The sequence below is a fragment of the Diadema antillarum genome, unplaced genomic scaffold (genome assembly GCF_040938485.1).
Source record: "Diadema antillarum isolate AM-2024a unplaced genomic scaffold, OU_Dant_1.0 scf00000083, whole genome shotgun sequence".
Lineage (NCBI taxonomy): Eukaryota > Metazoa > Echinodermata > Echinoidea > Diadematoida > Diadematidae > Diadema > Diadema antillarum.
Window position 1 is genome coordinate 357,158 of NW_027270972.1, and position 20,378 is coordinate 377,535.

Genomic DNA, 20,378 nt, shown 5'->3' on the forward strand with positions numbered 1-20,378 from the left:
CCATGCTTTGATTTTATTCTACATTACACAATTTACAACACCTAAAAAAAATGTAGCTATCCAATTGGTTGATTGCTCATCATGTGACATGCAGTAAAAAGTTCTATTGCATGCTGTCACTAGCAGCTGTGCAATTTTGTTTGAGCAAAAATGGATATCACATGGCTGACGTCACCAATTTCTATTGACTCCCGTGTTAAACTCTTGGTTGACTTGAAGTTATTGTTCCATTGCATGGCTCTGATGTCACAATAAACAAATCATTTGCCACGTGCACTCAACAATTACATGTGCACTAATGCAAGTGCTCATATTGTTATTACCTCCGCCAAGGGGGGAGGTTATGTTTTCATTACCGTTGGTTTGTTTGTTAGTTGGTTGGTTCGTTCGTTCGTTTGTCCGTGTGCAAAATAACTCAAAAAGTAGTGAACGGATTGTGATGAAACTTGCAGGAAAGGTTGACAATGACACAAGTAACAAACGATTAACTTTTGGTAGTGATCCAAGAATTTTTTGGGAATTTATGAAGGATTTTTGATATTTTGGCAGGTAGGGTCAATGAACTAGGGAGTTGAGGCTCTGCGTATTTGAGGTCTCATTGCATGCGCGCACTAAAGCGCGTGCTCTAGTTTCTGCTAGGGCGAGGCGCGCTGTGCAGCTGAGGGTTTATGACGTAACAACGGCTTCTATACTGTGAAATCAGGCGGCTTTCAGCACACAATGCAGTACGTATGGGTGGAAATCACTGATCTTAAACAAGATCAGTGCGGGTGGAAATGGGCTGCATGCTTGGCGGAGGTCTGCGCTCTCAGAGTGCTTTTCTAGTTCATTCTGTAAACAACTTTACTTTGACCAATAGGTTTCACGTGGCGTGCATACACGCACAACTAGACTGACTGTGCCTGTGCTACTCATTTGCCTTTCACGAAGAATATTTGCCATTTCTGTGCTAAATTCAAGAATCTGTGTGGACCACATCAGTTGACGTCCAAGGTGTTGTGTAAAACAAATACTTTTAGTGTATGGTCTTTACTCATGCAATGGAACAAGATTTAGGTGCTCAGTGAAAGATGAGATGCACTATTCAACTCTGCTTCACGTCGTTGAATAAAGCACTTCTATCTTTCACCTCGTGCGAAATCTTGTACCAACGCACTCATGACCAGCCACTTTTTTGTATGATTACATGGGGTCAAGTTCAAGGAGCTGTTGTGGTTCATTGGTTAGACCACAGACTATCAATCATAAGGTCCATGGTTCAAGTCCCGTGACTGCAGCCATTGTGCCCCTAGGCAAAGCAATTCATCCTCGTTACCTAATCCTATGAAAGGGACTTTAAGCCGTCGTTCCCATGGTTGGTTGTTACAAGCATTCAATGCATCACTAGTGGCCGTGTAAAACAAATCAATTCAAATCAAGTCAATTCAGTTTTAATTTAGTTCAGATTTGTTATGTTATCATCAACTTTTGGGAATGTTACTTACCAGGCTTATAGAATCAAGAAACTGTCACCAGTGAGTATTTCAACTTTTGTTATGCAATTGTCATGGTTGTTTAAATCACAACTACGCATCAATGTAAAGTGAAGATCAAGTTGTTGTTTTGTCAGTGTATAAAATAGTCGCAACCTTCATAGGCTGGTTCGATTAAGGTGGCAGGTGAGATATACAGTATGTACATGTATATCTTTTCTTTGTTTGTATATATGCCTATTTGCTTGTAGAATATACAAGAAAAATAAAGAATAATGTGTATGTTTGACAGTTTCATGGGCATTAGCCTGAGGTGTGGATGAAGTAGAGTTATTATTGATTATTTATGATCAATTGTGTCCAAGTACACATACAGTCAAACCACCTGTCTACAGCAGCCACCTGCCATATTTGACCACTAAAAACTATTCCCTCTGAGAGAAAAAGGATGTTTAAGGACCTGTCAATAATGGCCAACTGTCTATAACAGCCACTTCTTCATCTCCCTTGGGTCGCTGCTATAGACAGGTTTAACTGTAGAATGCCATTTGGTCTCTGTAACACATTGTCTGCAAATAAGGCAGGATTTTTTTTTTTGTTGGAATTTATATTATCATTTTATATAAATATATTTTTGTAAACATATTCCAGCTTCCTGTCAAGTCTGTCTTTTGTCTTTGGATGTAATAGGTCCCTGTTGATCAGGGCATAGGTGTGCAGGTGGTTGAAATAATGTCAAAATATGAACATTTTAATTAACATGTCGATTGTGTACCGTAATTACAATCATATTCAACTCGAAAGGCTGACTAAAAATACTCTCACTTTTGTTACTGGAGTGTACAACATTTGTAAGTGTGCACAATGCTGCAGAGACAGTGTTTTTTCATATTATGTCTTGAAGTCATAATATTTGCATTGGAAGCTCGGTGTGCCTTTCATTTGTAACATTGCAATTATACAGTACATTGAAGTAAACATTCAGCTCTTGCAAGAAATCTCACATTTTGAATTCTCCTGTACATGTATTTCAAAATGTGTGTGTAGATGTTTGTATGTGTTTGTATGATAATATATACATTCATACAGTGGACTTTCGTTACAACAATGTCCTCAGGACTGGCAGTTTTTTTTTTCATTATATCGAAATTTTGTTATAACTTAACAAATAAACAAAACAAAACAAAAACCATAGAGCGGATGATGTTGCAGCCTTAATTTTTACTTCGTTGTAACCGGAATTTCGTTATAACCATGTTCATCATAAAAAGAATCCACTGTATATGGAACTAAGTGAGTGATTAGGTTGATGAAGAAATTATTCTTATAATGGTCCAGAGTTGCCATAATTGCTTGTGGATTTGTTTGTTTGTTTGTTTGTTTGCTTGTGTGTTCTTTCTGGTCAGCATGAATTAGGTCTCATATACTTGGGTCAACTGATGTCCAATCATAAGAGATTATCCCTCTAGGGCTGAATTCAGTGAACTCCTAGGTCAGTCAGTGTACTTGCCAACTCTGAGCATAAATCCTTTGCAGTTTTGTACCAAAAGAAAGTTGCCTATCTCTTTCTCGGTTCTTAAAGGGGTCAGCAAGATTTCCTGTGTCCAATAACAATCAAGAAAATAGTTGTATCTTCCATGACGTCATGAGGTACATACCAGTTGCCTCACAGAGCGCCTTCCCAAGGAGTTTTCCCTCTGAAGGCAATTTTGCATATTAAAGAGACAATCACACACATCAAGAATAACAGTTGCATGTTAGATACATAGTTCATGTTGTTCATGAGCATGTGAGGAACAAGAGACATCTTTGCATTAAAAAAAAGATACGTAAATTAATTTCTCAGATTAGGAAAATTGTACTTTCAAACATACACAATTTGATCATTGCATCGACAAACCTATGTTGGATTTATCTTTGTAATACATGTACATGTATAAGCATTTCTATTAACCAGCATGTATATTGCTGCCAAAATCTTAGACAAATTTGGTATTAGAATACAGACTTTAACTTCAGAACTTTTACTTTGGATAAGAATGAGACATTTCCAAATCAGTATTCTCAGTCTAGAGGTCTCGAATAATACTGTTTTTGTCTGAGTCATTTTGTCATACTCCAGGATATTGGGGGAAAAAAAATGACTTTGAATTCCAGATGTCAACATGTATAAATCAGTGGTTTATAGTGTATGGCCCCACCCATGTGTCCTGTTAAAAAAAAAAGAAAAAAAAGAAGAAGGCTGCAGCAAAAATTTGAAATACTAGTACTCAAATTTGATTGGTTCTTTCCTAGCTGCTGTCATATTAAGTGCAATTATTGTAGCTTCATATAGATATGACAAACTGCTATATGGTAAACGTAGTTTCAGGCATGCCGCCTCAGAACTTTGGAACAGCATCCCAAATGATATAAAACATGCAAGTTCCATCAATAAGTTCAAAACGTTTTTAAAAACTTATCTCTTCAAAAAGTAACATAGTGATTATTAGATGATGATTTATACAGCATTTTATTGTTTCTGTAATTATTTTTTCATGTTTATCTTTATTTTTCTCTAAAGCGCATAGAGACCTTGCCAAAGATATTACAACGTGTATGCGCTATATAAGTATATAAGAACGGTAATAATGATAATGATAATGATGATGATGATGATAACAACAACACAGCCAGCGAATGAAACTCATTTTCAAGTTGACGCCAGCCGCATTGATCTCTCGTTTCTGCACACTACGAACAAGTTAGGTTACCGCAGACATGACTTAAAATGTATTTTTCTTTTCCCACATTATGTTGAACAAAAGATGCCCTGCAGGACGCTAAAAAATTAAAAAGAAAAAAAAATGATGATGACAAAAAAAAAAATTGTGCTGCAAGTGTGTGAATGTGAATGGTGCTTGAGCGCGAAAACGCGTGTTGTTTCAATGTGAATGACTCTCAATGACTGACTCTCAACCCACATCACGTGAACAGTTCTATAGGTTTCATCTTTTCGGTTTTGTAAGGAATCTATTATTTTACACGAGGGCTTCGCATGGGTCTATAGAGGTAAGGGGACACAATGTGGTTTTCATACTCAACAGTTTTGAAAGATTTCCGCAACCGCTTCATATAAGGAAAATGAACAGAACATCTTTATTTCGTTTTCATTTTTTTTTTCTTACGCATTTTATGAATCCAACTCTGGAGTTAATCAAGGCTGCGACCCCGGAGGATGAGAGGGAGAAGAAAGAGAAGAAGAAGTAGAAGGGAGAGTAGGAGGAGGAGGGGAAGAACTAAAGAAAGAACGAAGAAGATAGAGAAAATATAGAGCTCCAGCATACCATCCCATACTGAAAATGGATGCTTATTATATGTACTCGTTGTCGAGTTTTTATTTATCTTGTCTGTCGTAGTCAATTCACTCACTGCGTTATTAATGTATTGCAATTGTCGATGATTTCGTTTAATTTTCTGAGCATGCGTGGAAAAGAAAGTTGGGTGGAAGTGCTTATAGATAGAAAAACAAAATAAAAGGAGTAAGGGACAAACTGTGCGTTATTGAGGCGGAAGATATTTCGTAGTATGGCAGAAAGCATTAATACAGAACACCAGTGGACTATTCATAGCAGACTCCGTAGGACTAGTCAACTCCTTATTGACTACATGTAAAACTCTAACATAATCTAGCATAATGTTATTCATAGCTGAGTTACTTTGAAATAATGATCAGTCAGGTGATATATTAGGGTTTGAGACTAGGAGATAGCTAAGTTTGAAAAAAAAAAAGATAATCGAAACTTCAAGATTTTATTTACAAACTGCATGGGAAGTTGTGAGGCGATGACATCAACTCACTCATTTGCATATAGCATTCGTATTGACAGTTTAGGAACTGTTTTGCTGAAATTAGCGAAACTTCGAAATTTCATATATCTTTCTTCATTTTTCCCCCATTATGATCAATTTATCACTATTGTGCTTGTAAAATATTATGCTCTTTCTTTTCAGAATAACTTTTAACTGGTCCGAAATCATTTTATTAGAGATCTCATAATGTTCATATAATGTGATTTCTGCCAGTTTATTCGTTTATTCGTTTGATTTGTCTTTTTTATGAAAGACAACTTGAGAGCGAATAAGCCTTTTTTGGGTTCCATGTTGCGCATGAGCAGGAAAGAAAATAGATTATTTGTACCAACAGGGCATATTGGTTTTTAAAATAATTCATTGAGACAAGCATCTGTGACATAATGATTTTTCAAGTAATCCATGTAAATGGTGATTAACCGTAAATCCGTGTACATCCACCTGACAACAAAAGCGTTATTTGGCAATATCAATTTTAAAAAAAATCCTACCTGTAATATTGTACATTCAATGCAAAATTATGAAATGGATTCTTTTCCAAGAGTTATTGACTTTATTTCGAACATGATTGATGAATTCATGAATCGTTATGTCGAGCAAGTGTATGCATTATGTGGGTTTGAAAACGAGTGAATTGCCTAACCAAGTGAGAAAAAAGAAAGGTTATTCTTTGTACACATGTATGTGCACATGATCGATGAGGTAACTTAGAGCTGGCTTATTTGAACCGCACTTTAACTCGTGGTGGTAGAGAAAGGGAACGTGTACTTTCGAGTTCAGCAAACCTGAATACGCCCATCAAAATAAATTGCATTTGGAAGGAGATAAACTGTCATTACGATCGCTTGGTGTCCATTGAAATCCCAGTATCTTTGAAGGTGATCTTTTTTTTTTTCTCTCCCACTGCACAATTTATTGTAATGCGGGATTCTGCGTGGTGTGTGTTTTGATTTAGATTTTGAATTAGATTTCGTCGCTTGAGCCAAATGGGGAATCTCTGTGTTTATTCAACCAACATTTCGCTGCTGATTCTGCTTACGTCTCGGTATTCTTTATATAGACTTGTATAAACACAGCAATTTGGGTATATGAACTGCCGGCAAAGTTATCATGAGATCTTGATCAGTCTTGTTATTTCTTTTTTGTACGTCATCATATACTGAGCATTATGCTATTGCAACAAGAATTGGATATATGGCAAATTTGAGAATAATACATTAGTACAACTCACGTAATATTTCTGCACATAAATCGGCAAATTAAAACAAAAGTAGAGAAAATGCCAAGTATGATAAACTTGCACGATTTATAGCATGGGGATATCCCTGTGAACTATATGGGAATCGCTTTAGAACATCAACAAGGGTGCATATACCATTAGATCGTAACGCTCATGAGTGGGCAGGAAAATGTTGCCATCAAAAACAAAGAGAAATCCCTGCTTATTATGATTATATTCCAAACCCTCTCCAACGCATTCAACGATCTCAAATCTTATGTCATGTTATGTTGATGTTGCTTTATTTTTCAGCGTTCAAATGTGATGTAAATTGGCGTATGGTTCAATGTGTACACATTTAAAAGTCAAATAATAATTGTCGTGGTAACGTTGATCAAGATGATGATTGGTACAGGAACTATCATCACCATGTTTTAATGGTAATAAAAAAAAAGAGATGACACAATTGCTTTAATATCAATTTGATGGAAGAAGGCATGATCGGGAGATAGATATGAATACCAGAAGTAGCGGTGATTATACAGGTGGATATATAATGTTAGTGTACTATCAAAAAAGATAGAACTTGTAAAAAGAAAACACCAAAGCGTTTTAAGGAAAATGAGATTAAGAAAAATCTAAGTGAAGAGATTTAAAAAAAACATGGAGTAATGTTCTCTACCTCCCCTCCCTCCCTTTCTCTTTTTTTTTTTAAATCTCTCTCTCTCTCTCTCCTCTCCCTCTGTATTTGTAATCAATATTGAATTTGTACAGCTTCCACTCTCCAAAAGTCAACCAAACACGGACAGGTAGAGAAATACTTCTTCAGGTGTTGTGAAGGACGGGACTGTAAAGATAAATTGAAATGGTTTCTGTCGGTCGTCGCAGACGTTAGTGCCTTGGAGTCATCCGAATGAGGTTTCAGGTTTTTGCCCCTCTCTAAAATCGTTTTCACCTTCCAGTTTTGATGACATTCGAGGTTACAATGTTCCTATTTTGATTCGATCCCCTTCCATTTATAGGTCCAGGTGGATGTATCTTCTCTGATCTTACCGCAAGAGCGTTGGCTTGTGAAGTGACGAAAAGTCTCTACAGAATCTGCTCAAGGAATTGTTCAAAAACTTCACACTTTCTAAAAATAAGTCGCCCCCTGTCCAAAGTATGAGTCTGCGCTGAAAACATTCATGTTGGTATACTACTGTATACACATTCAGCAACACTTCACACAAGAGTGTCACAGTTAGCCCAACACTACATGTTCGGGGATCACTAGTGAGACGAAACAATGAAATCAAAGACAGCAAGAATAACAACAACAAAAGAGAATAGTTCAGGAATAGCTAACCCGGATAATCCGTGCGTAGCTGCTGAGAGCTTGACAAGTCTCTTGTTAGATCAAACTTTAGACAAAAATAGACAGAGAATAAGAGGCAAACATAGACAAAAAAAAAAAGAGAGGGGGAGGGGAAGTGGACAGAAGGAACTTTGTTTTTCGTTCGCACGCGCGCGCGCACACTCACACACACATACACACACATAATCATGTAATTATATCAGATAAAAGACAATAATTTTTCGCACACTAAAAACCGATGTACAGTGTAACCTAGGAGCTTCACCATGCAAATTGAAAGTGCCTTTATACTTAACAAAAAAAAAAAATTGCTCTGGGGCACGGTAACAGTCAAGTCTATCCCTTAGCTCATTTCAATGACAAATGATATAATATTATACAGAGGAGAAAAAACGTATTAAACTATGGGTGAAAACGTTAATCTTAAACACCTTATGCGTGTGAGAGAATAAGAGGAACGTTAACAATAAACAGAAGAAAAAAGAACAGTTCTAGTTGCAACGACACACAAAATAAAAATGAGTATTGATGATTTGAGGGAAGTATCGATAAGAGTTCTCCAAGAGCGTTATCTAACCCATTGAGGACTGGCTGATTTTGTTACAACACGCATTTCCCATGGACACTCGCCCGAGTATACTCGGGGCTCATCCTCAACAGGTTAATGACAGATCTTCAGGCTACTATAATAGAAGGCGGGGACGTTGAGGAGGGGTTCGATGCCTGGAGACCTGCCCCTGCCAGGGCCTGGTAGTATTATTTTGTTACCCCATCACTCTTCCATTCTTTGTACTTTGGCGTGGATAATCCTCCCACTTGCTTTCATTTTCTCCTGACAAGGATGCAATACCGCTCTTTAAGCTACTGCGCTGTGTCATATGACAGAGAATCAAAAGAGAGAAGAAGTAACAGATGAAGAGGAAGAAAGCGTTAACGTTTACTCAGATCAAGTTTGTTTGTTTGTTTGCTTGTCTTGAGCAATATTATGGTCGTTAGGGCGGAAAACTACAGAGTGCACGGGCTGTAAGAACGTTGACATAACTTTCATTTTAACGCAACAGTATAGTGACCCTCAACACACAAAACCTCATACAAAAGATTTCAAACAGAAATGAACTGAGTGCAGCTAGGTCGTAACACTAACGACCATCATAACATCTAAAATGTCTCATTACATGTAGCTTCCCCTCCCCTTTTTCTCTTTCTCTCTCTCTCTCATATATATATATATATATATATATATATATATATATATATATATGTTCATGTTTTGTTGAAACTTACGTGATTCAAAGCTCCTTTAAATATTATGTACTCATGTCGGCGTTATGTATATTACTTTGTATTACTTTATTTGGAAATAAAATCATTTTGAATTGAATTTGAATTAAATATATATATATATATATATATATATATATATATATATATATATAATATAATGCACATTCACATACATATACATATATATACTTACATATATTCATTTATTCATTTATTTATTTATATAGACATAGATATAGATATATTGTACATTGGGAGAGAGAGGAAGATGCGTGACAGACCAAAAAGGTAATCTTTAACTTGTTAGAGAAAAATGTGTAAGCCTTATAGATTGCAACAATATCCGATATGACAGAATAAACTTAGTCGTTCGTTGGTGAAAAGATTAAAGTGAGGCTTTAGAGCTGAGTTAAATCAGTGGATTAAATAGCCCTTCTGAATCTGAGCTAACAATTGCTAAGATGAAAACACTGCACACCTATTACTATACCCTGACTTATTCCGTTACGTTGATGGCTACACACGTTCTCTTCCCTTTACACGAAGCCAACGACCGAGCCAATAAAGTGTAAACGGTCCAACTATAAGGGGATTCTTAATTCCCGGGTTTTCTTCTTTTGTGTTTCGTGTGTCCTTTCAGCATTTCTCCTTTTTCCCACATTCATAGAGAAAGAAAAAAAAGTGATACTTTCCTGACAATGATTGCTAAAGAAAAAAAAAAAAACACGTAAGGGCAGCAACCTTGCTCCCATTCTGCATCCTCCTTTCAGAAAAAAAAAAAAAAAAACCCGGATCGCTATCAATTTTCCAAAGGGGATTAAGTTCGGCTGGCAGCAAACTACTCCACAGAATTTATAATACATTCAATGAAGATCAGAGCGCAAGAGAAGTGAAGTAATGAAGATAGCACTGTACAGGTAGCTTTTTTTTTTCGGCTGAGGGAAAAAAGGGGGTGTTCGGAGATAGGTCTGCCTTGTACCACGATTTCCGATTTGTGAGGATGCTATTGTCGGCTGCTGAGCTTGTTTTGAAACATCATTATCCATGCAGACTTTATTGCCACAGCACTATTCAGAACGGAGGACATTGTGTCTCTAATATAGCGAGGATAGAGTGTGTGTGTGTGTGTATGTGTGTGTGTGTGTGTACGCACAGCATTCAATGAAAGAAAAAATAGAAGGGAACATGATCTAGCAGTTTATGCAATAGTAACCGGGATAAAACTGACGAGGAGACACTCTGTATGACAGTTCCTTTTTGAGCTTTCTGTCTGTCTGTCTGTCTGTCTGTCTGTCTGTCTGTCTGTCCTCTCTTCCATCTCCCGTTTGTGTGTGTGTGTGTGTGAGTGTGTGTGTGTGTGTTGTGAAACCTATGATTTGAGCAAAAAAAAGGGGGGGGCACGCCCATTACGTGCACTGCATGGGGTCACGCCCATTCCGTGCACTTTCTGGCATTTATTGAAGAAAACAAATTGTTCGCACAATTATGAAAATATGCCATGTTTAGTGAAACACACACACACACACACACACACACACACACACAAATACAATGTTCTTTCTTTAATTCCACCTGGTTTTTCTTGTTTAAGTTGTGGAAAAGTAAGCAGTTTATATCAATCAAATCAAGAGAGGTATAGAATATTTTTCTCATGAAATCCTGAAGCGAATGTTCTCACTATAAAATGAATGAAACGCTTAATTGACATCGTCGTAAACTCTAACTGATGCTAGCAATATGAAATAATACTTCAGAAAGATAGTCCTGATCGAACCGTATCTGTTACGCAATTTACTTCATTCTCAGTTTGTTTCATACATGCACCGCTTTACAACATTGACTTACATCGTAGGTATTTCATTTCATTCCATTTATTAAGTCTTCTACACAAATTACATTTGCAGCATTTAATATCTACAGATTAATAGATTGTAACAAATATTTGAAAATTCATTGTACACAGACTGAACTCTGGGTAATATTTCATGATACAGAATGGATTTAAGTCAGTCTTGAGTATGTCATGTTCATATTGGAAAATTTATCAAAAGTGTTGGTAACTAATACAACTAACAATACATGTATTTAAAAAACACAATCATGGGATACTCTCTAACTGCAATACTTATTTGATTGCTTAGTTTTGTTTTGTTTTGTTTTTGTAGCTACTGCAATTAGCAGAAACTAGTAAATCTTAAAACATTTCAGACCCACCTCTTCTCAATCGTGGCTATATACTGAAGAGTTTAATGCATTGAAATTGATAAGTCTAATTATTGATCATTTTAGACAAATAAAAATTATTAATGCAACATTCATATATGTATATATATATACATATATATATACATATATATATATATATATATGTATATATATATGTATATATGTATATATATATATATATATATATATATATATATATATATACATATGTATATATATATATATATATATATATATATATATATATATATATATTTAGATACAAATAAAAAAAAAGGATCAAATAAGATTTCTTGACACTTATCAATCATTCACAATTTTTTTTAAAATCCTTGGTTCCATCAAAACCAGTTGTACCAAAAAGCAATGCATTCCGGACACAAACCTTTCCATTAGCCTTTCACATTATGGAGCATTAGAACTTCACCTCTGCAGCGAGTAACTGTGTCCGAGTGATAAACATCATTGCTATCTTATTCCTATTTAGCATTTCATAAATCACGTGTGAGACTCATATATGCTCGGTGATATTTTGATATTTGACCCATGTTATTGTTGGAGCAGTCATTCCAAAACTTATTCGTTATTGTTCGTTATGTTTGTTGTTTTTCAGAAAAAAAAATTAAGTCTGTTTTTTTTCTAAATGATCGCTCACGCAATCCTACTCTTTGGTCTTGGGAGTTGATAATTCTCGGTATTCAGCAACCATTCAGGAGAAATTGAGAGCCATCGGTGGTCCCTAAGTTCCACGACACCAAGTAACCGCATTCCACTACAAAGGCAACCATTCCGTCCTACCTTTTTCACCACGTAACGCTCCCAAATTACAAGAATTATATAGGATCATCAAATTGAAATTGACGTCCCAGCACCTTTAATAGCTTTCATTTTTGTTCTTTTGATTTGTAATAGAAGGGTTCATTTGAAGTCAGACCTCGCTTAGCGACTGAAAAAAAAAGTAACAAAAAGAAAAGATCCTGTCAAGATAAATAGCGCTGGTGCCCAAATCATGTGAGCCTAATCACATCAAGTGTTTGCAAAGTGTGTACACATTTTTTGTCTGATCGCCGTCAGGGATCTTTTTTTTTAAGGATTTTGACTAAAGAACTTTGCTCCAGTACCTACCTGTGTTGGTTGTTTGAAAACACCACCAAAAAGGCGGAGTTGAGTGGAGTGGAGTGCGAATGGAGGAAAACTACGGTGGATACAACCAAGGTACGCCAGGGTCGAGCCACTTTGGGCTTTGAAGCAAGACCGTGAGCACCTGAAAAGGGAGACCTTCTGTAAGGATTGAGTGAAGTAGGGCTGAGAATGACTGGCGACTAAAAGAGAAGAAAGAAAGGAAGAATGAAGAAGAGGAGGAGGGGGAGAAGAAAAAGGCGAAATGATAGATGCCTTGTCTATACTCTCAGGCCGTGAGATATACCTAATTCACCAACACGCGTATACCTTGTTCTCGATACGCAATGCTGCCCCATGGCATGAACTCGTCTACTGTGGTATTGAATCCCACACGTTACACCCTAACGAGTTCCCCCTTTTTTGTCCTCTCGCATTCTGTCCCTACATGGGTATTGGAACTTGGAGTAAGACCTGGTCTCGGCAATCCGTGTCTTGAATATTGTCGGACTGATTTAGTCAGAAGTTTCTGGACAGCTTAAATCTCGTCGAGTGTGCTCTCTTGGGCTGTATAGCTAGAAAGTTTGAAACAGTGATGTGACATCGACTGCGTTCCTCTGGCGAAAAGTGGCGCCACTTGCTGATCTTTCTATACATTATGTCTGTGGACGATAGTTGCGCGGATCCAGCACCACTGACTGCAGGATTGATACTGATGATATCTATAAATGATAAACAGGAACGTATGTTTGCTGTGGATCAGAAAGAGATATGAATATTCATCAGGATCGCGGACTTCATCGTTCCCATGCTGACAGGTAAAAGAAAGAAAAAGAAATGTTTTAACGTTTACCACTTATATTCATACGTGACATTATTTTGTGAATGCCCCGAGTAACCAGAAGAAAGCAAAGCTAATTGATCGAAAACCCAAAACTGAACCAATGCAACATAATATACCAATAAATCGACATAAGCGGTGGCCCATTAATGGCCCGGGGGGCACCAAAATTGTTGTCGGGCCGCCAAATTTCCCAAAAGTTTATCTTTTAGTGGTCCGATCGAGAAACTGTAGAATTCGAAATAGATTAAAGTGATTCCTTTTAATTCGGATCGCCAGAATCTGAAATTTTAAGATATCAGTAGCTTAAAAGGGGCCACCAGTGAAAAAAGTGGGCGTCGAGCCCTAGTATACGGACATGACGGATAACGAAAGCTCTTACTAGTTTTTTTTTTTTTAAGTGTGTCACATTGTAGAGTTTTCGTGGCGGTAGCCATGGTAACCGCGAACGTCCCGTCTATATCTGTCAGATATGGGATCAGGATAAGATCGAAAATACATCAAGTTAGCATATTTTGGCCTAGTCTTTTCTATCAATCAGAACCTGCTTGCGGACGCCACGTTCTGTTCAGATAAAACAAACTTTTCACACTTGCTGATTGCTGGAGTACAGCAAGTGTGAAAAACGTCGTGATTCCTGTATGATACCAAAAGCACATAATATATGAGAAAAACAAAATGATCAAGTGATAAATTGATGCTTCTAGTTCCACCATTGGTTTCAAGAAGAAAAAGAACATTGAAAAAAAAAGAAAAACATCCAAATCTTTTTGATCCCGAGAAACAAATTTATTAGGAATGTACAAGCATTATTACACACATTACACAGATACACCCACACGTATACGGGGGGTTGTATTATATGAGCTTGTTCCTCCAAGCACTATTGAAATTTATAGAAATATTCTGTAAGAATTAATTTTACGACAATTTGTGTGTGCTTGTGCATATGTACATGTATATAATATAATATATATATATCATACACATTGCAACTGATTGAAAAAAAAATATGATTAAAAAGATACCATGGGCATCAACCACATACTCAAACACATACATATCACACTCACCCTTCTTACCCCATCCCACCCCACCCCCAAAAAGGCAATAAAGTGATAACATTGCGTAGAATCTACTCTTACAGGTACTTCTCCTTGACATATCCAGTGTAATTAGATATCAAATCGCCATTTCTTAAAGTATACGGGTATGATTACATATAATTAACTTTTAGCTATAGAATATTCAACAATATTAGTAGGCCTACATTTCATTTGCAGTTTTTAAGACTTAAACACAGTAAAGAAGATTATATTGCTATAAGATTTGCAAATTCATGTATAGATATGATACTTACAGCCACTGTTTACCATCGGGACCCTTGATATATATATATATATATATATATATATATATATATATATATATATATATATATATATAAATAATGTAGGTAAAGTTATCACGTTTGATGCATATATTGTGTAGGTCAGTTGTATCACAAAACATCCTAGCATATAAAAATTTCACAATAAAGCCTCAAAATGAAATACAAGGGGATATCACTATTTTTCTTGATAAACTGTCACCGTATCAGACTCTTTATTATAGAAAGAATTTCAATAAAACTATTGTTCACATTTTGTTTGTTTAAAAACACTTAATATTGATTGCTCTGAATAACATTTTTATATTGGTTGCTTCTATTCGTAACTCACATTAGAAATCTTTTGAAGCACTAAAGCCGGGTTTATTAGGCATCTGCAAATGGTAAATAGTTCTTTTAAGACACGGCATTCGTACGCTATTAACCTATCATTATTTGTAATACTGATGGAAATGAACAAACAAACAAACAGTTTCTCAAACACGGAGGGTTAAAGAAGGGTTAGAATTCATGATGTCTCGTGATAAAACAAATTTGATAAGAAAAGTGAACCATCACTAAGTTACTAGTATAATGAGAATGATATATATCATTAATTTTACATGGTAAAGTGCAATAATACCACCTCGTATTCCTCAGAATTTAAATTTGTTTATCAATTTCTCTATTCAAATTTTAGATGCATCGTATTTTTCATAAGATTTTGGAGGGAATGAATAAGATGCTTGATTCTAAAGTATGTTAAGTGCAAGAGTATCTACGAGTTTAAGATATCATTAAATATATATATTAACACAACACAAAATATATCCATCTTTGTGAAAGATAAGAAATACATCATGTACTAAACATTATTGATAAATGATAGTATAATTTAAAAAGTGCATAAACCATGCATGTAATTATATTCTGCGCCGCAAGAGCTCCTGATGTGCTTAACAATATCTTAATGCACAGTCAAATAAAAAGAATAAATATTTTGAATCCTGATTTAGACTGCTACAGTTGGGAATTTCGTGATTTCTAATGATAAGTTATTTTATAGTTTTGGATCTGCACTATACATTTGCCAATTCTGGACTGAGTTGCGTTGTCATCACACTTCCATGCCTGTTAAATAGACTGTCGGGGTTTCCTTGGTCCAATTTACCTGTGAAGACCTGTTTGAGTAACGGGTAAAAGTAAACAGTTCCATCCGTGCAATTTCTAGGGAAAGAAACAAAACACAGGCGGGGAGAAAGAGCCAAACGGGAAATACGAGAAGCGATATGAACGCTCATGCCTCGCGCGAATTATTCTGTTTACACTGAAGTAACTGTTAAATATGCATGCTTAGCCGAGAGCAAATATTTTGACAACACATAATAGAAATGGAATGCTCTAATAGGATGCTTTGACCGTAGACACCTTCTATTCGTGGTAACTTTGAACCGGGCAGGGCTATCGCCACAAAAACCGAGCCCGGTGAATCTGTGGATTAGAGCCACTTCAAAGCAAGCTTGTCATACCTTGCGCGTTTGCGTGTGCGAATGGAAGCCGCCCGTCTCGATTACGCAACGTTTGACATGTCTCGAGGCATTGACATACGAACCCGCACATAATGATACGGAATTGCCTATATGTCGTGAAAAGAAAAGAGTCAGCTTCAACATCAAAGACAGAATGAAATTTACTGTGACACGTACTTTTTTCGCTGGTTTGAACTGGTTTAGAGTATATAATACAAATAACGACATAAATTTACTTTCCTCATTTATGTTGGCAAATGTGCTGATAAGCTAACGCAAATTATGTATCATGTTACCCTGAAAAGTCGTTTATTTCAGCGAATACGGTATGAAAGAATGGGAATTTCTAGGACATGCCTTTTATATCAAGACTACGGTCAGAAATTGAATTTTTGTACGTCCTAATATAGGATCAAGCAAATCTTGCGTTTTGCTTTGCTCGTTTACAATCACAGGAAGCTGCTTCATTCTGTGTTCTTGAATAAGAATCCCAGCATTTTTCATGGTGGTAATTATTTGCCTTATATACATATATATATATATATATATATATATATATATATATATATATATGCACACACATACATAGGCATGGGCATAAACTATGTATATACATGTTTACACACAATATTCCAATGCCGAAAATGATTAAAAGCAAAAATTGAAATAAGAAAGGCACGTAATTGTTGATAATTCAGCTGTTATACGACTGAACTGTCATAAGCAAAAAATAAAATAAAATGAAATAAAAATGAATGTGAATTAAATTATTTTATATTGAAACTATAATCATTGAGATAATGTCAAGAATGCTTGGCATTGCAGAGGAATATACTTCTCTTTATAGACGAAACAGATACGACGTGGTCATCCATGCATGTTGTAGTCATGACGTGTAAGACATAAGCCCTGAGAATGTGAACAAAGATTTCAAGTGATGCTTTGTTTAAAACTCTGAATGGAAAACTTTGAAGAAAGGGTGTATTCGTGTTAAGCAGGATAATGTAAGAGTGTTTGTGTTCGCGAAGCATGTGTAAGTGCAGCAATGCATATACAATGTATCTGCCCCCCCCCCCAAAAAAAAAAAGAACCTCACGTCACTTTTAGCGATGTACCTGAGTTTCAAAGTCTCACTAATATAAAATTATGTCATGACGAGAATGTTATAATTATATATAAGACATCGAAAATTTTACTGAGTTGATATGCCCTGAGACTTTTTAAAGGCATTGTAGTCTAGCAAACATCACCTCAAGACTCAAGCTTAGGTTTCAATTTTATGTGATGATTGCTCATGATATCTTCCCGCGAATGACGCTATGAATGGAGTATTTCATTTCGGTCTACAATGGAGCAAACCTTGAGAGTTGGTGCTAATTAATTGATAAAGATGATTAAAGACGATTTGACTGGACGGCATGTACTTATCCTCTTCATTGATATCATCATTCCCTAGGATTGACCGCCAAACATTTCAAAGTTACCGGGACGTTCTATGGTTAAAAGATGTCGAAATATAGCAATGTCATAATCGACATCTATAAGCTTGTAAGCTATTCAATATAAAGCATTTATAGCATTGTCAACTGGCGAAACAAAGGGAAGGAAGTATTTATTGTAACGTTGTACCCAATAGGGGGCTCTACTCTTCATCATGCTTACTTCACATAAAAACATGAACAGCGCTTTGTCTACAACATCAACTTCCTACCCCGCTTGAGATTTTGGTTGTTTTACTCTCTGATTTTGGATGTAAAAAGATTACTATATAGGGGCCGTAACCAACATAGTCAACTCGACAATGTGCAACATTTCAATAACGCACAATCAGTACGCATTCTCCGCTTTCCGGTACATTGTATTTATATATTGTTTGCTATTGACTGCCTGTGTTCATGATAGCTATTCCATTACAGTGCGTTTCTTTTCGTCGACGATGAACAGGAGCTTATCCTTTTATGAGTTTCAATTAAGACAGGGGGTTGAGTTTGAGAGAGAGAGAGAGGGGGGGGGGGGATAAAGCGAAGGGATATAAGGGGAAAAGGTATCAGATGCTTTAGAAGCGAAAAGGTGTTGGGCAAATGGCTTTTAGGAGGATTGTATCTACATCGAATAAAGCTTGCTTGTTATACGCCACTCGAGCTGCACAGGGCGCCATTCTTTCGGCTCCGGATTCATCGCATTGACAGCAACTGACACAGTTTTCTTTTGAAGCGATGCTCGTAGCGCAGCGAGATAAACAAGCATCCCCTTTCATTTGTGGTCCCACAAAATAAGAAAAGGACTATTATAAGCATGCCCAAGCCGGTCAAATCGCGTTGACAAAAGCTGGAACAGACAGGGATTTAGATAACGGAACATATGAGTATAAAGAAACAGATATAGTATTCTGAATGAAGGGCTCTAAAAACTCGCAGCGGGCATCGCTCGCTCTCTATGTTTCATTGTTCGTTTTAGATTCTTTGTTGTTGTTGTTGTTGTTGAAATCTCACCCTCTTCTTTGGCCACTGCTGGAGAGAGATTATGACAATCATAATAATGATGAAATCAAAAGATAGAATGATAAGTTGAGAAATATCCTAGGACTTACTCCTCGATATTTACACATTGGTATTTCAAATCAATTTTTGTGTGACCTTTCGGTTTAAAAAAGAAAAAGAAAAGAAGAAACGCCTTTTCTTCGAGTAAGTGATTGTCCAATCCTGGAGAATCACAAACTGATCCCCTCGGAATGGATGAAAAACTGAAATTGAAATTGAATTGAAATTGAGAATGGAACGCAATGATTATAATGATCCCATGGTATCAAAATAACCAACATTAGCATTGTTCGCAGGAACTATATACTAAGTTTGTTGTTGTTGGGTTTTGTTTTGTTTTTGGTATCCATGCATTCAGTGAGATAAAATCAGATAAACATACTTTTTCAATTCCTTTATTTCGAGTACAAATATATGACTACCATTCACTACATATTATCGGCAGAAAAACAGTCACGTATAGAACCTCACAGAAATGATTAGGAATATGGCTGGGCTGTGAGAGAGTTTTGTCAGTTTCGGGATGATTCTGTCTAAAGACGACTTGCATTGATCATGCGAATCACATTAGAGTAGATGTCTATAATTATCATAATTATCAAATATATTTGTTTATATTTGATATGATTTGATTTGATATATACATGTATTTGTATAATTATATATCAATGTAATTCAATTCAAATGAATTTATTTGGAATTTTCTGCATTGAATATATATTACAAATGATATACAGTCATTTCTTCTTCTTTTTTCAACACAATAAGGCATACAGTGCGTACATCTGACCATGATTGAAATTTTCGCGTACAATGGGCTCTCAACAAATTGAAGACAACAAAAAGAAAACGCGTCGATTGGGAGCTACTCAGGATAGTGAAACAAATATAATCTGTTATACTAACTGAAAAGATTGAAACAATGACACTCAAATACTGCCATCCAAAGCATCTATTTTGTCTTTATGTATTCTTGCTGTCGACCAACAAGCAGGGTGTGATAAAGATCAAACTTATTGTTTCATAACTACGGTAAACCTGTCTCTTCTCTCTTTTTTTTTTCTTCTTTTTTTTTGCCATCGCCTCGCCCCTCGTAAAGTGACTGATGCCTAATTTCCTAGCGTTCTTGGTACTTCCCCGATCTGCCGACAATTAAACTGGCACTTGCTATAGGAGTCTTATATTCAGTCTGCAGGAAGTGATGTGACGTGAGTCAAATAAATGTGTCTCAAAGGCCTGTTAAAGCACTGGTATACCAAATGGCATCAATGATTCATTGTTATTGTTGTTGTTCTGAAAGTAGGTGTAGATATTTATATAAAAAGAACTTATAGCAAATGCTGCATGCTTTCAGTTCGTCATAGCTATGACGTAATCCGGGCACTGCTCATATAACATTTATAAAGAAAAGTAGAAGAAAATAACGAACACCTTTACCAGTAAAACAAAGATCTTTTAAGATCATGAATAACGTACTACAATTCGACGCTTCATAAATCGACTGCTGTTTAAGGTATTGTTTACCATTGGGAGCAGTGATTTAAAAAGTGTTCGAGTTATAACATTTCATGCA